At 37.6% G+C, this 17325-nt stretch overlaps 1 long non-coding RNA gene across 1 annotated transcript; it reads left to right on the top strand.

The window, feature by feature from the left end:
* The first annotated feature begins 4087 nt into the window (after window positions 1-4087).
* Window positions 4088-11589, top strand: LOC148759161 (uncharacterized). Its single transcript, XR_016022872.1, has 2 exons — window positions 4088-9418; window positions 10244-11589. It is a non-coding gene; the product is annotated as an uncharacterized LOC148759161 (long non-coding RNA).
* Window positions 11590-17325: the final 5736 nt, after the last annotated feature.

Here is a 17325-nt window from a genome sequence, read left to right on the forward strand (position 1 = left end):
AGGGAAACATCATAGAATACCACGACACAGAAATAATAGACAACAACAAAAAGACAAAGAAACAATGGAGACATAGCCTTACCAGAAAACTAAAGATAGAATGACAGGAAACCCTCACATATCAATAATCACCCTAAATGTAAATGGACTGAACTCACCACTAAAAAGGCACAGAGTAGCAGATTGGATCAAAAATGAAAACCAACCTTATGCTGTTTCCAAGAGACACATCTCAGCTACAAGGACAAGCACAGACTGAAAGTGAAAGGGTGGAAATTGACACTCCAAGCGAATGGTACCCAGAGAAAATCATGTGTAGCCATAATGATATCAGATGAAACAGACTTCGAGGTGAAAAAGATAACAAGAGACAAAGATGGACATTTCATAATGGTGAAGGGGACTGTACAACAAGAAGACATAACAGTCATCACTATTTATGCCCCCAATCAGGGAGCACCGAAATTTACCAAGCAACTACTAACAGAACTAAAGGGAGAAATTGACCAAAAAACAATTATACTAGGGGACTTAAATACATCATTGACAGCTATGGAGAGATCATCCAAACAGAAAATAAATAACAAAATAGCAGCCCTAAATGACACATTAGATGAAATGGACATAATTGAAATTTATAGAGTACTTCATCCTAAAACATCGGACTATACATTCTTTTCTAGTGTACACGGAACATTCTCAAGGATAGACCATATATTGGGACATAAAATCAACCTCAGCAAATTTAAGAAGATTGAAATCATACCAAGCATGTTCTCTGATCACAAGGCTTTGAAATTGGATATCAACTGCAAAAAGAAAGCAGGAAAAAACACAAATACATGGAGATTAAACAACATACTTTTAAAGAATGACTGGGTCAAAGAAGAAATTAGAGGAGAGATCAAAAGATACATAGAAACGAATTCTCTGTCATTTAAGTCACATATTTCCACGTCTTTAAGTTTATTTTCTGGAAATTTTTCATTTTCTTTCTGAGCTGCCTTATACCTTGGTTGTTTACGGTATTTAATTGATTATTTTTCTGCCTTGGCATTTATGGTAGTGAACTCTGTAGCAGGTTGATAAGAGATCTTTCTTTTGTTTTCTAGTAGTTGGCACTGGTGCACAGTGTTTTATTTCCTTTTGCACTGCTCCAGCTTCTTGGATCTCTGCTGGGTGGTGGAAAATACCTTGTATTTCCTGGGGAGGTGGGCATCTCCTGTGTGATTAGGTCACCTCAATCTCAGGGCACCACCCCTGTGGGAGGATGCGGTGGGTGATGGGGTTCTGAGTCCCTGAAATCCCAGTGCTGCCCCTGCAGCCAGATGCAATGTTGTACTGCCTGAGGTGTCTGTTCCAGGTGTCCTTGCTGGGGTCAGCAGCCATTGTGGGGGCGGGGTGGGCTAGGAGAGGCTGGTGGTATGTTTGTGGCTTTGTTCTTCTCCCAGTAATGGTGAGTGCCAGACCTCAGCTGCCTCGCTTTGGTATCTCCACCCCTGTCACTGGGATTAGCCTCAGTGTGCATCTGCCACTCAGCAACTCTATCTCCAGTTCTCAGGGCTGTAGATATTCTGCTTTGTGACCCAACAGTTACTGTTTCAGTTTCTTCTGGGGCCTGCTGATAGCTTGGGGAGGGTGGGGGGGAGCATCCAGGCTCCACAGCTTTCTTTTCTGCCTGGCTACTAGAACACAGCTATCGCACTTCTGTATTTGGTCTCTGCCCCACTTGCTGGGTTCAGTTGTATGATATGCTGGTCACTCAGGCAGGACTGCTCAGGGCCCAGAAAGTGCACCTGCAGCCTGAATCCTTCCCTCTCCCAAGACCCACAGTGAGCTCCCAGCTGAGACTGTAGCCCCTGTTTCTGCTCTTCTTCCTGCCCTCCTCTCTTCCTTTCCCCTATTCACCCTTCAGATGTTTTGATGCGTGATCTCTCAGGCATGTTTATGTGTTGTACAGCGAATCCTCTGTTGAATTATAGCTGTTCAACTTATTGTATCTTCAAGGGGAGAGATCAAGGAGATCCTATACACCACCACGTTTCAGATGTCACTCTACATTTCTCTTTTAGAAAAAAGAAATTATGAAAGAAAAAACTAAAATTTCCAAGAATCTGCATATCTTTCAATGAAACTCGTTTTTTTAATTTCCAATAATTTTATTTAATATCACTAGGTATGCTAGCCTCTACTTTGAAAATGTACTTAACAAAATTGATTTAAAAGCAATAAAACCATCCTCTGGAGACAGAAACTGAATTTTGTAATTTCACTTATTGTGAATTTATTTGAAACTAAACTAGAGGCATATTAAAAGCATCTTCACATTGAGCCTATTTGGGTCACCTTTTGGGGTGATTTCAGGGGGTCTCTTTATAAATATAAATGGGATAAATAGCCACGCATTAATGAAGTCCCTATGACGTTTTTTAAGTCCAAATGTTTCCTTCTACTAATTTCTCTCTGTATGACATGTATTCCCAAAGCAGAGTTTAATGTAGTTATTGAGGAACTTAAATACACACACACACACACACACACACACACACACACACACACACATTTTGTTCCAGAGAGGCTTCTAAGAGTGCTTTCTCTTTATCCAAGGAAAAAGTATCTTTCAATGGTGATAAGAACTGGGAAGGACATTGGGATCAACAATTTCAGGGGACCCCTATTCTCCCTCTGCCTTGGCTATCAGTTCACGATTTCTTTTTTATGATCTTTTCATAATCATGAAAGACGTTTAAAAACATGATATTTTTGAGTAAAGCTGACAATGAAATCCCACTGACACAAATAAAAATTGATCTTAGTGCAATTACATGAGTCACACACACTGACATCTGATAGTAATGGCTAACGTATGTTTAACATTTACTTTGTGCTCTCGCTGTATCATTTAATCCTCAAAATAGTGCTATGATGTAGGCATTGCTATTAGCCCCATTTTACAGATGAGGAAATGGGCCTTAGCGATTAAGTAACTTATCCCAATCTATCCAGCCACTAAATGGAGCAGCTGGAAACACTATCATGGTTCTCCAGTCACATCAATACAACCTCCAAGAGCAGCCAACATTGTCTCCCAGACTTCTGGGCTTTTGACTAAGCTCAGATAAGGCATGCAACACCTCCTCCTCACCAATTTTGCAGGAGACCCACCACGTTGTTTGGCCCTTTGGTAGCAGTAATTAATGTCTGTCCATAAAAAGCAATATCCTGGGGGCTTAAGAGAGCTAAAGGTATTTAAAGTTAGAAAGATTCAGCCAACTAACACTTTTCCTCACCTGGCAAAATCTGGTCAATGGGTAAAAGGAAAGAATAATAATTGTCTAATAAAACCATGCTTCCTTTTCCTGAAAGTTAATTTGAAAAAGGATTCTACCTTTAGTATGTGAAAGAGTTGAAAGGGGTCTCTAGAAGCAAAGAGCAGATCGATTCTAGTTTCTTTTTATTTTTAAGTAAATTCTTAAACATGAGTCTTCGTTTTAAAATTTTATATATTGTGAAGTTTCATAATAGCAAAAGATGGCTGGTTTTCAGGTCTTAAGCTTCTCCAGAAGGAAAATTCTTGGCTTGAAAGCATTTCTAGTTAAAAAAGCTTTAGCAAGCTCTGTCACCAATTCAGGATCACGAGCAACCTTGTTCTTTCTCAAACTGTTCCCGTGAAAAGTAATTACTTACTCCTTGCCAAATGCTTGGGCTACCTTATACCTTCCTGCTTCTCAGAATTCATCTCCAGTCAAATTTACCTTGTCACCTCTCCCAGTTCATCTGGTCTGTGCACCTGAGCAGGGGACAGATCCAGAGGCTGTAATGCACTTAGGCAGGATTTTCCCCTTTTGAGTGCCAGCCTGAGTGGGGCCCAGGTGGGTGATGATTCAAATTGAAATGAACATTGGTGCAGCACAAGCTTTAGATTTTGATCTGTAGGAAAACTTCTTTGTAATGTGCGCTAAGGAAATGCAATTTAAAAAAATAGTAATAATAGGCAGGGAATTGTTATATAAGAGTCAGACTGCTTTATGGTCCCTTGGCTGGCATGTTTAAAATGCTGTATTACAGGGCGGTGGTGGGGGGGGGATGTAAAGTGGAGGAATATTACAACCAAGGTTTTTGGTAAAATAAACACCCTTTTAAAGAAGATTGGAGTTTAAGCACTTTTTTTAAAGGACTTTGAGGTCATCCTGTTGGCTTCTTAAGAAGTCGTCCACTTGCTGCGCTGCTGTTATCTTTTCCCAAATCATAAAAATACTGGAAGGTAATGAATCGCAAAGCCAAGAGGAATTTTCTCATTTTTGCCCTCATCATCTGGCATGAGATTATATGACTATATAATATCCTTTAAAAATTATCTATAAGAGGAGATCTCTTGAATTGTAAGACTGATTTATATTTTAGGTAAATTTTTACTTGGGACACGATGGGCCCAAGGTCTCTTATTTCTCCTTTCCCTTAAATCAACCAATTGTATCTATGGAATGAGGTAGATAGTTATAAAACTTTATTCAACTAACTCTCACAGAAAAAATTTTAAATTATCAGTAGTTAAAATGACTGCTTCAATTCTCCATTTATTAACGTAATGCAGACATCATTTATCACCCAATTATATACACTCCAGTTTTTATTTCTCTGGTTAATTATTTTTTATTATTAATATTTTAAAGCCAATGTAAAATGCTCATAGGTCCTGAGAATGTGCATAATAACAATCTTCTTAAATTAAACTACAATCTATTGTAATGTGTGTCCAAAAACTAAAATTTATCATTAATAAGCAAAAGCAATACTTCAGGTAGAATCTAGATCGGGGTGGGGGGGTATATGGGCATTCCATGTAGAATTCTTTCAACTTTCTTATATATATGAGAATTTAAATAAGAAGAAGTTGTAAAGGAAACAGACTAGACTTACCTGATATGACTTCTCTAATTTTCCCATTAAAATACCTGAGAAGATACACAAAAGGACAAGAACTGGAAACAATAAAGGAGGGAAAAAAAGACAGTTTGCAAAATTCAAAGATAATTCCACCATTCTATCACTAGGGGTGGGCTGAAGGACACATTTTGGAGATACACACACACACACACACACACACACACACACACACACAGATACTGTGACTTCTGAACTAAAGCAGCAGGTATAACAGGAATAAAGACAGGAAAAGGTTTGATTCACCTCAACTGCCTGCCCAGATATTGAGGAGCTCTCTTGGACTAAAACACCAAAGAGGCAGTCAGCCATCTTCCTTCTGCATATGAGCTCGTTGTAAGCTAGTCAGAGTAACGTACACCACCTCTCCGCTTATGCACAGTCAGCCCCATCACACTGCTCTTTTCCCCCCACATCTATTCAGATTCTAAAGCTCCTGCTACACTGTTGGCAGGTAATGACATGTTTCAATATAAAATGATTTTTACTAAAGAACTACATAATCCAGAGGAAAGAAAAAGAAAAAGCCCCTAAGAACAGTGCCTGTAGGAGTTACGTTTACACAAACATCACATGGGAGCTAGCAATGGTGGCCAACTCTTTATCACAGCTGGAGAGCCCACACTCTAGCAGGAAAAGTCCCCACTACCAATACCACTTCCCTTAGGGCAAAGTATCGGTGACTATGAGTTGGGTATCAAAGCCAATCTTTCATGCTGAGTTGGTCTAAAGCCACATATTGACACTTTTTGGTGCTCTGCATTTCACCTGCAGATCCTTGCTTCTACTTGGTATCATTTCCTTCGGTTTAAAAAATCTTTTGTTAGCATTTCCTGCAGTGACAGTCTGTTGGCAATGAATTCTCTCAGCCGTACTCTGTTTGAAAATGTCTTTATCTTGCCTTCATTTTTGAAGGATATTTTCACTGGATGTAGAATTTTAGCTTGGTAGTTGTTTTTCCCCTTTCAAAACTTTGAAGATATGATTCTAGTGTTTTCTTGACTTTGTTGTTTCTGGGAAAATTCATCCATCATTCTTATCATTATTTTCCTGAAAGTAATTTTTCCCCTCTCTGGATATTCTTAACATCTGCTCTTTGTCTTTGGTTTTTAGTGGTTTGACTCTGATGTGTCTTGGAGCAGTTTTCTTTCTGTTTATCCTGCTTGAGGTCCACTCAGATTCTTGAGTCTGTGAGTTGATATCATTAATCAATTGAAATTTGTCAACCATTATTTCTTCAAATTTTTCTTATGCTCCACTTTGTTTGCTCTCCTTCTGGGATTCTAATTACATATACAATGTTAGGCCATTATTGTTATTGAACCAAAGAACTCATATTCTCTATCTTTAACCTGCTCTTACCCCTCCCCTTTAGTTTAATTTGGATCATTTTAATTGACTGGTCTACAAGTTCACTGATTTTTTTCTCTGCTATGTCCAGTCTGAAAAGTCCATTAAATGATTCTCGCATCTGTTATGAGTTTATTTCTAACCTTTCTATTTGTTTCTTTTTTGTAATTTTCAGCTCCCTGTGAATATTGCTCATCTGTTTATGCAGTATCCATATTTTTGCCCACTACATCCTTTAACCTATTCATTATTTTAAAGTCCTTGCCTGATAAGCCCAACATCTGGACCATTGCTGGGTTTGCTTTTATTGACTCTTATTGCTTTTATTTTCAGCCATAGCTCGCAGTTTGCTTCTTTGAATTCTTAATATTAAATCAGACACTGTGTTAACGCACAGTTAAAAAAAATCAGGCATTATGTGCAAAAGAACAATGGAGAGGAAGGTAAATAATATTTACTCCTAGAAAAGTACATTCTGATTCTTCTCTCAGGCCCCTCGCATCACAATACCAAGAGCTGGCAAGAATGTGGAACTACAAAAACTCAGCTGTAAAATGAATGAGTGTTTAAATTTGTACAATGACTGCTGGGGGATGATTTAACACTATATGTTAATGCTCAATATATACCTACTTTCTGATTCAGAAAATTCACTCCTAACTATTTCTTAGATACATGTACAAGAATGTTCACAGCAGTGTTGTTGATACAATTACCAAAAATGGAAAACAACCCAAATGGTCATCATTGGCAGAAAGGATAAACTGTGGCATTTTTTTAAATTAAAATTTATTGGGGTGACAATGGTCAACAAAACTACATAGGTTTAATACATCACCTATACATTGCATTATGTGTTCACCATCCTGAGTCAGTTCCCCTTCCATCACCATATATTTGACCTCCTTTATCCTCTTCTACCATCCCCGTGCCCCCTTACCCTCTGGTAACCACTAAACTATTGTCTATGAGTTTTTGTTTCTTTATTTGTTTGTCTTGTTCCTTTGTTGCTTTCAGTTTTATATCACACATATGATTAAAGTCATATGGTTCTTGTCTTTCTGTCTGACTTACTTCACTTAGCATAACAATCTCAAGATCCATCTGTGTTGTCACAACTGGCACTATTTCATCTTCTCTTATGGCAGAATAGTATTCCATTGTGTATATATACAATGTAAAACTGTGGCATTTTTATAAAGTAGAATCTTACACAGCAACAAAATTGGATGAATTACAACTGCAGACAATGTGGATGCATCTTATAAATAAAGAAAAAAAGCAAAACTAAATATATTATTCCACTTAAAAATTTAAAACAGGCAAAACTAAACATATTATTTGTGGATGCATATAATATGGTAAAATACAAAGGAAAGCAGGAAATTATTAGCATAGAAGTTGGGATAAAGGGTGACCACTAACGGAGAGGCATGGGTTGGGAGGTTGGGAGTAGGAAGGACTGCACAGATAGGTTGCTACTATGCTAGAAATTTTCTGTCTTGTGACCTACATGATCAGTGCACTGGCATGGTTTTTGAAAAAGCTATTTGTTAAACTTTACACGTACATGTTATATGTGAGTAATCTCTCTCTCTCTCTCTCTCTCTCTCTCTCTCTCTCTCTCTCTCTCTCTCTCTCTCTCTCTTTCCTCTCCCCCCACCCCTGTGTGTGTGTCTGTGTGTGTGAGAGAGAGTGAGAGTGAAAGAGAGAGAGAGAGAGAGAGAGGGAGAGAGAGGGAGAGAGAGAGAGAGAGAGAGGCTGATTCTTGGTTTGATTTATGTGGTCCTAATAAACTTATTTTTCACTGAAGCAGTCATTTGTAAGCAACACTAAAATTTTAGCTTAAAATTTTAAAAAATTTATGTCTTTAAAAAGTGGGTTGAAGATGAGAAAAAAAGCATTCAGTTACAAAAAGAGAAGTCATTATTGTGTAGTTCAGAGGTAGACCAGGATTGAAACGCTGGCGCGCTGGTGAGCTGAAGGACGTCATTTTCATCCCATGACATTCTCGCCCTTCTTGATCCGTGCGGAAGTTTTGTAAGTTCATAGTGATTCCTAAAAGAACTGTCCCCCATTTTTCTCCTAGAAATAGATGAGACCAGAACAGAATAGTTCTGTTTTTTGTTTTTTTCCAGCTAAAGTCTGTCTCACTATGGAGGAAGTAAATGAATCACCTATTCACTCAGAGTTTTGCTATGTCTTTGAAGGTATGAATCTGCAAAATGCAGTAGAAGAAAGGAATAACAGTGTAACTTTGAGTTGTATTTGTAGAAGTTAGACGATACATATTAAGTTCGGTACTCTACACTGCTGCAGGAATACTGCGTTTCTGGTTTTGTTTTTCATAGTTATAAAGATAACCTATAATTTTGTAGCTCTATATTTAAACATTCCTGACTTTAAATAGTACTATGAGTTCGTTATGAAATTTTTGACTCCTCTGAAAACAAACAGAAATAAAACTGAAATTACAGTCATACATACCCACACAAAACCTTCATTAATACAATTTCCTATAACTGGAACAAGTGTGGCTCCACATTCCCAGAAAGCAAAAAAGACCTGTATGCTCTGTATGAAAACAATTACACTGAGTATTCAAGTAAGAGGAAGTTAAGGAACTGAAAGATCCTTTCAAGGGAGAATGAATAGCTAAGAGAGTTAATGAAGGGAATCAATATATGCATTCAGGTCGTGACATTGCTAATTTAGAACAAGCTGTCTTCAAATGTTTAAAATAATTATCTTGAAGAAAGGCACATTAAATCACAGTAACATGGTTTAAATTAGAGTAACAGGGTAAAATTAGGCAAGAACTAAATTATTCATTATTTTATTTAAAGGCTAATTAAAAAAAATCCTTCCAGCATGATTGATTATGGTATGAAAATGACATTTGGGGAAATGAATGATTTTCCCAAAGATTTTTGTAGAGCTAGTCCTTTTTGGTTTGGAGAATACCAGTGAGTTAAGATCCCTTTATTCTGGGGAAGGATTTCTGTCCCTTTTCTGCAATTTGTAGACCCCACTATGCCAGGTCGGTCTCTCCAGTTCTCCTTTGCACTCCTGCAACTGAGATAAGCAAAGCAAATCAAGAGAACTCGAAGGAAAGGATCATAAGGTAAGCTTTATATTTTTGTATGCTGTAGTGTGCAGAACTCTAAAGTAAGAGATGGGAAATCTGAATCCTAGACACTGAACAGCAGCCTGATTTAGAGCAAGGCACTCAAACTTTATAGGTCTGGTATTGTTGTTGTTTTCATCTGTAAACTAGGGAAGCATTGCTGGAGGCCAAAGTGACGAAACGGACGCTGTCGTACTTCGGGCACATCATGAGAAGGCAGGGTTCTTTGGAAAAGACAATAATGCTGGGAAAAAATAAAAGGCAGCAGGAAAAGAGGAAGGCCAAATGTGAGATGGACTGACTCCATAAAAGAAGCCATAGGCATGAGTCTACAGGAGCTGAGCAGGGCTGTTGAGCATGGGACATTGTGGCTATCACTCCTTTATGGGGTGGCCAAGAGTCAGTACCCACTCAATGGCCTATAAGACACACACAAGCTATGGATAAAATGACTTATCTTGCCTACATCATTGGGTTGTTAAAAAGATCAAATGAATAATGTGTTGTGAAAACCTGGAGTAAATTGTAGGATCATTATTACTGCACTCTAGAACTACTCTGTGTTGCTTGTTCCGTCCCACTTTCCCGTCCTCTTTTCCCCTGGCCCAGCTCTGAACTTACTGTTGGACATCCAAGCCCTATCACAGAGCCAGTGGTAGGATGGCAGCAGTTGTGGCATGGACAATGGGAGATGAAGAAGCTGAACAGAGCCACACCAACAGCTCAGTTACTCCGGGTTACTAGCTGCACCTTCTGTTAGATTCGTAGCTGGGAATTATGGCACAATAACAGAAATGTTTCTGAACAAATTTTTCTTTCTAGCTCTGAGTTCTCTCATTCTGATCTCTAAAATGAAGAGTTAAGATTGGTATGAAGGGGGGCTCTTACTCTGAAGCCATCACCTTCTCTACCAGAAAGAGCTCCATCCACATTGTTGAATCATGAAATGAGTTGAGTACAATGGAATTTTGTTTACTAAGTATTGCTTGCGATAAGCAAGACTGTGCAGGTTTCAAAAATGGTAACATTTTATAAAATATATGTGTTTTAGTGGGATGTGGAGAAGAATGTGAGGTGACAGTGTTTTCTAGACTTTTCTGGAGCTGAACACAAGCTTTGTACTGACATTACAGGTGCATGATTTATAGGCTTGAGCATGTAATCATAGGGGTCACTTTAGAAGGAAATTTTCTTTTTCTTTTTCTTTTTTTTTATGAGAGTTCACAGACTAAGGAATACTTTAAAGTTAAAGAATGTTAATATGTGTCTAGGCATCAGCAAAGTTGGAAACCAAGACTAACCAGACTAACTCGCCTTACGAGTTTTTCTACAACAGTGCTATTGACGTTATGAGCTGAATAGTTCTTTATTGTAGGAGACTGTCCTGTGCATTGTAGGATATTTAGCAGCATCTCTGGCCTCCACTCACTACATGCCAGTAGCAGTCTCCTATTTGTGACAATCAAAAATATCTCCAGACCTTGCCAAATGTCCCAGGGGTTGAGGGAGGCAAAATCAACCTCCGTTGAAAATCACTGCACCAAAACCATTAGTTTAATTTACTGCACAATAATACTATTTCCACTTCTGAAAATTTGCTCTTATGAAGGATGTGCTTTTCAAATAATTAACAAATTTTACTTGTCACTAATTTTACTAATAATTTTTTGTGGCTTTGCAATTTACAAAATACTTCTACATGCAATATTATATAAGTGAAAGAAGGCAAGGTGTTAATATTTATTATTCACTATACGTCATCTTCTAAAGGACTTACTTCAAATACATTTTTCCATTTAGGTCTCGGTGTATCTCTACGTGGGAATCATTTCCCTCCATTTTATCTACGAGGAAACAAGCTTACAGAGACTAAGTAGCTTTTCCAAGAAATGTAGCTGATCTTCTGACTTCAAGTTATAGTACTCTTTGTCCCACGTCACAGCCGCCAGTGAGACACTGGTCATTTACACTTGAAGATGAAAATAGATAATCATCTACGTGTCAGAATTAGCTCTCTCATAAGGGCCTCAAGTCAGTTTTTACACTTTTCCATTTTATAATTGGAGAGATTGGCCCCAAATCACTAAGTTGCTGGCATGTATCATTGTTAAAAGAAAATTCAATTCCTTGTTCTGCAACAACCCAATTAAAATAACCAAACCAACCCACACTCTCTCTCTGGATTAGTAAGTTACATTACCCTTCCACCTAGCTTGTTTGTAATAGGATACAGCAGGCGGGGGGCCGGGGAGCTAGAGCAGCAGATGTTACTGGGGATTTGGAGCAATGGAGAGAGATTTCATTACAGCCACATAAACAACTTGAAATTAAATATTAGATACCCCTTTTCTTAAAAGTCATTCTACCACTGCATCTGTAGAATGCATCCCATTTTTTTTCTGGCTGTCTTTTTCCCAGGCTTCAATCTGCCATCACACAGCTTAATCAGTCCTCTCCCTCAGGTATCCCCTCTTATTCCCTGATTCTGTAGATCCTTTCGCCTTTAGCTCTTCCTGAAATTTGATTCCTTTCACATTTACAGGGCAGAGTAATTAGCTCTCCACTCCTTCCACAGGTTGGGGTCCACCACTGCATATTCCAAAACACATTTGTCACTTTGCTAAAGAAAAAGCATTTCCTCAGGGACTCACTCCTGTGCAGATTGAAGAGCTGGCAGACTTTGCAATTTCTGTCTTTCTTCACCCCAACCGCATTTTCCTCCTCCCAAGCTCTGTAAGTGGAAGAGTTCAACAGAGACATTTATTTTCCCATTGAAAACAATTATCTAGCCGCACCCCCATACACATCTTGAAAAGAAGCAGTGGTTCGTCAGTTTTTTATTTTTAATACAAATATTGAAGGACAAAATACATCGGAAGAGTTCAAGCGCATACGTGTACATCTTTATTAATTTTAAAAAACTGAACACATCTGTGTAACCAGTGCCCAGAACAATAGAGAATATTAGAAGCATTCCAAAAGCTTCTTTGTTTCCTCTATCAACCAGTATAATCTTTTCTAATGACAGAGTTTATATATGCCAGCATGTTCTCTAACCAAGAGCAATGCAGTAAATAACTTGTTTTTATGACTGTGTTGCATTCAATCAGAAGTTCACACACAAGCCACAATTGCTTATATTATTTGTACACAAGTCATTGAACATGTAGTGATTGTGTTAATGCTGTGGTTTAGGGGTTTGAGACGGGAGAGAAACCTCCCAGGTCCTGTTCCCGGGATTTCTCAGAGCCCGTCAGTCTTTCCTAGGTGGGTTCTCTCCTAGTCACTCAAGAACCCCAATTTCCCTTGGGTTCCATGGATGTTATCTATTCTGACAAGTGATGACACTTATCACGTACACTAACTGCGTGTGAAATATTGCTCCCAGAATCAACAACACCGCCATTTTACACTTTAACTGTCTCAACACATTTGAGACCCTGAAGTGGTACAATTTTCTACTCCAGTGGATCTTATCCCTCACAGCACATTAATCATCTGAAAAATTACAATAAAGGGGTATTCAGTATTGATTAAAAATTTTAAAGTTCCAGGTGTCTCTAAAGGGTTGAAGAACATTGCGACTTCTCAACCTCTCCTTGGTGCTCCCTTCCATTTCAATTTTAAGTATACTGGCAACTCTAATTACATTTTCAAAGTGACTGAAAATGTAATGCAAACTCAATTGCCTAACTACTGTTGATGTAAGAAATGTCCAAGCCTGTAGAGAATTTTGATGAATTTATTTGAGCCAAACTTATGACAATTGCCAGGAAGCAAAATCTCAACTTCCTGGATTGAGGATTGAGAAAATGCTCTAGAGAATAGCAGTTTTGCAGCTTATTTTATACATTAAAAATCAAAGGAGAATTAAGGAAGTTTACATGCAATCCATTGGTGGTAGATTAAGTGGGTGGGAGAAAGCAAAGCAGGGAAATCTTTTGATTGGATAAAGAGCAAAACTGAGAGACACACACATGCTTCTTTTACATTGGTGGGTACAGGATAGTTAATAATTAATATTTTACAGCACATAGAGATGGTATTCGGGGAACAAGATAACAATGAGGGGTTCTGTGGTCTTGTACTCTGGTGCAGTGTGTGTGCTCTGAGGGGTCTGGACAAAGGATTTACTCTGGCATTCCAAGGGTATGAGGCAAAAAGACAATAGACAGGCTCCCTTAAGTTAAAGATTAATCTTTGTCAAGGAAGCTACAGACCTAGGATGTGACTACACTAAGACCCATTTTTAGGATTTTTTTTTTCATTCATACCTCTATTTTTTAAGTAGAAAAACTAAGACATTTCATGAAAAATGAAATCTATCATACAATGCATAATATAGTCAAAGACCTGAAATACAATTAGCGTCTTAACCATTTCCCATCTTTAATCAATAAACATTATTCCTCTTAAGAGGAGGTGAAAAAATTACCCATATTAAAAATACTGAAAATAAACATCATTAATAACCACCATTAAATGGTGAATAATTCTACATCTCTCTAAGTTAACTAGCACTCCAGTGTAAAAATAGTTATGGCTTTTGTTATGGATTCATATTTCCTAAAATATTAACTAAGATAGGTTTCCAGTTTGGTAAACCTAATAACTAATGCCATTTGGGTTTAAACACATCTGTATCTTAATCATCAACCTAAAAACATAATGAGAAAATAATGACATTGTCACCCAAAGGTCTTTTCAGTCTACTCTTCACCATATAATCAGACACCCTTAAATGAACTCCAGCAGAAAGTCTAAGGAATTCATGGATCCATCTCCTAAGCACATCAAGGAAAGTGCTAATACACTGGACACTTAGAAGACAACGCTAGTAGAACAGCATATTTAAATTTTTGATATTAAAACAATACAGAGGGGAAAGCCCTTGTGAATTTTTTTTTCCTCATTTTGGTAAGATCATTAATGCTTTATGCTTGTATTACTTGTATGACACTATGCATTAGGACAATTTCAAGTAGCTTACAAATGAGCAATACATTACGAATGGCTCTTACTTACTATTATACATAATTCTTAGGATACACATTTTTATACTTTGAACAGTCACATGGATACTATAAACATGGCAACTGTGTATCACTATTCGGTGAAAGTTCTTGCCTTCCTTCATGATTTATCAGTCTTTTATTCATTTAGACTTTCTTTCTAAAAAGTCTGAATCTTCTAAGTACAGCTCATCTCCTGGTAAAAGCTGGAACCATTAATAAAGTCATGGGCATCCATTTTCTACCCTTTCTAATGTGTGATCCAAACAGAGAAAGGTTTTTCTCCCAAAGAGTTTGCCTGCTGTAGGCTCCTGCTGCCACTGGCTGCTTTTGCTACCATAGGATTGCTTGGAGGCTGGTGCATGGAAGAACAAAGACAAGAAAAAGAGGGGGCTAGATTTCCACACTCTCTCTGAACTCAAAAGTTACATTTTCTGCTCCTCAAGTTGCCACCAGGGGACTTCTTCTGTCTTTCTGTGCTCCATTGTTCATTTCCAGTGCACTGAGCTGGGGCCAGGAGATATCAGAGGGGGGAAAATGGTAAGCTCATTGCCAGTTTAGTGGTATTTCAAAATTCTGGTCTTCCTCCCCAAGTCATATGTTACTATTTAGTTTTTAGAGTCTTCAAGTAGCTACTCCATATATTCTTTCTGAGTTTTATAGCTTCATTCAGTGGGAGAGAAAGGGTGGCGTATACTTACTTCCTCTTAGTTGAAACTGGGCCCTTTGAGTGGTATCTTTTGAGTTTTGGAATTTCTGGCCCTCTAGTTTACTCATGGGGCTAGACCTATGGAGTAACAAAGGATAACCTACCGTGTCAAAAGCTCCAACTTCAAAAGAATGTCTTTCATTATTGTATTTAAAACACAATGATTTATTTTATGATATGCCATTCACAATCCTTAATACACATGGAGGGCATTGTCAGGACTTGCCCCATACCATTCTCAACCGAGTTATATTGTCAAAGGAGTACCTATTTAAGAATAAGCTGCCTACCCTCTCACAGCCCTGAACCAATGATAAGCCAGCCCAGCACCACATCAAAATCTCTTGCCCTGCTGCTCTCACCTAAGTGTGCTTACATTAAGTATATCTACTCTTCCAGCACCAAAAGATGTTGGTAAATAGACCACATGGCAAGTCTGGGTCCCTACCTATCTCTGTTCTACCTAGAACCTGAGGACTCAGTGCTCTTTGGCTACAAGCCATCTGGCTAGAACCTACTTCTGGCTTTGTTCCTTTTAGCCCCATTTCCTAGGGGCTGGGACTTGTTCTTTTTCTCTAGTTCTGAGATCATTCTTAGAATAATCTGGCTCTGTAACTGACATTCCCACTGTCCCTGTTCCAAAGCAAACCTATGTCCTTGTCCTTCAGATCAGGTTCTCCTTGTCGATAAACTAGACTGAATCTGTCCACTTTTGTTAGTTTTGGTCTTTTATTGGTAGAATAATTCTCCCTCTTTCTATTTATGATACTTTTTATATTTGCTTTATCCCTTAATACTTTAACTAGCATTTTTGAAAATATTAAATAATAAAGATAATAATGAGCATCATTTTCTTTTCTGGTTCCTAACTTTAAAAGGACTAGCTATAGTTTCACCTATTTTTTGTTATTTCTCATAACTTATTAATGCAATGTATTATATTAATGGATTTTGTTATATTATTTTATGCTAAGATATACCTTAATTGATTTTGGTAATTTATTCCTTTATATACTGTTCAATTATATATTCTGACATTTCATTTATATCCCTAAATGAAACTGATTTACATTTTTCTATAAGTCACTCTCACTTAGAGATAGTAGAGCACAGCAGGCATTGTTCTAAAATAATCATAGACATGGTATACAGGCAATTCTCTGTGGAAGGGTTTATTGTGGTAGATACGTGTTTTTTTCTAATTATCCCAAATCTATTTCCTCTTCTTGTTAGTACTCTCCTATTGTCCTTGGGAAACTTTTTCCTTAATGTCATTTGGGAAAAGTTGATATCCTGTCTACCAGTTCCAGGAGGTAGCACAAAATTGTGGCCAGCTAATCAGCTCACTCACCCAGTTAAAATGATTTAATTCATGGATGGGTACATGATTCAATGAGATGAAATTCTAGAACTGTCAGAAGAGAGAATTCCACTTTTTTTATAAGAGATGCTGAAAGGTTAGGACATGGGTCTAGAGCTACTGGGGGCCTTCTAGCTATCATAAATGAGGAACCTGAACAAGAACAGAGTGCAAAGAGAAGAAAGCAGAGCCAAGATATGGAAACAGAACTCCTGACAACTTGATCCTCTGGATTAAGCCAGACTCTCAGCTCAATCCAGAATATAATCCAAAATTACTCAGTTTACAAAGAATCAGAAAAATTTCAATGCAGAAAGACAATGAACAGATTCCAATGCTGAGATGACACAGCTCTTGAAATTATTTGACACAGATGTTAAAGTAGCTATTTTTAAATGCTTTAGCAAGCAACCACAAATATTTTTGAATGTATAAATAGACAATCATAGAAAAAAATAATATGAAGAAGCAGATAGACATTTTAGAACTGAAAAATACAATAATGGAAATTTTTAACCTCATTGGATGGGATTAACAGCAGATTAGAGATGTCAGAGTAAAGACCCAGTATATGTGAAAATAGATCAATAGAAATTATCCAACCTGAACAACAGAGAGAACAAAATACCAAAAAAAAAAAAAAAAAAAAAAAAAAAAAAGCATAGACTCAAGTACCTATGGGACAATGGCAAAAGGTCTAACATTCATGTCATCATGGTCTCAAAAGGAGAGGAGAAAGAATGGTGCAGAAAAACTGAAGAAAAATAGCTAAAAATTCTGAAACTTGGCAAAAGACATAAACCTACAGATTTAAGAAAATCAG

Source organism: Rhinolophus sinicus, chromosome 1 (genome assembly GCF_057876585.1).
Source record: "Rhinolophus sinicus isolate RSI-liver-muscle chromosome 1, RSI-T2T, whole genome shotgun sequence".
In the NCBI taxonomy this organism is placed as follows: Eukaryota; Metazoa; Chordata; class Mammalia; order Chiroptera; family Rhinolophidae; genus Rhinolophus; species Rhinolophus sinicus.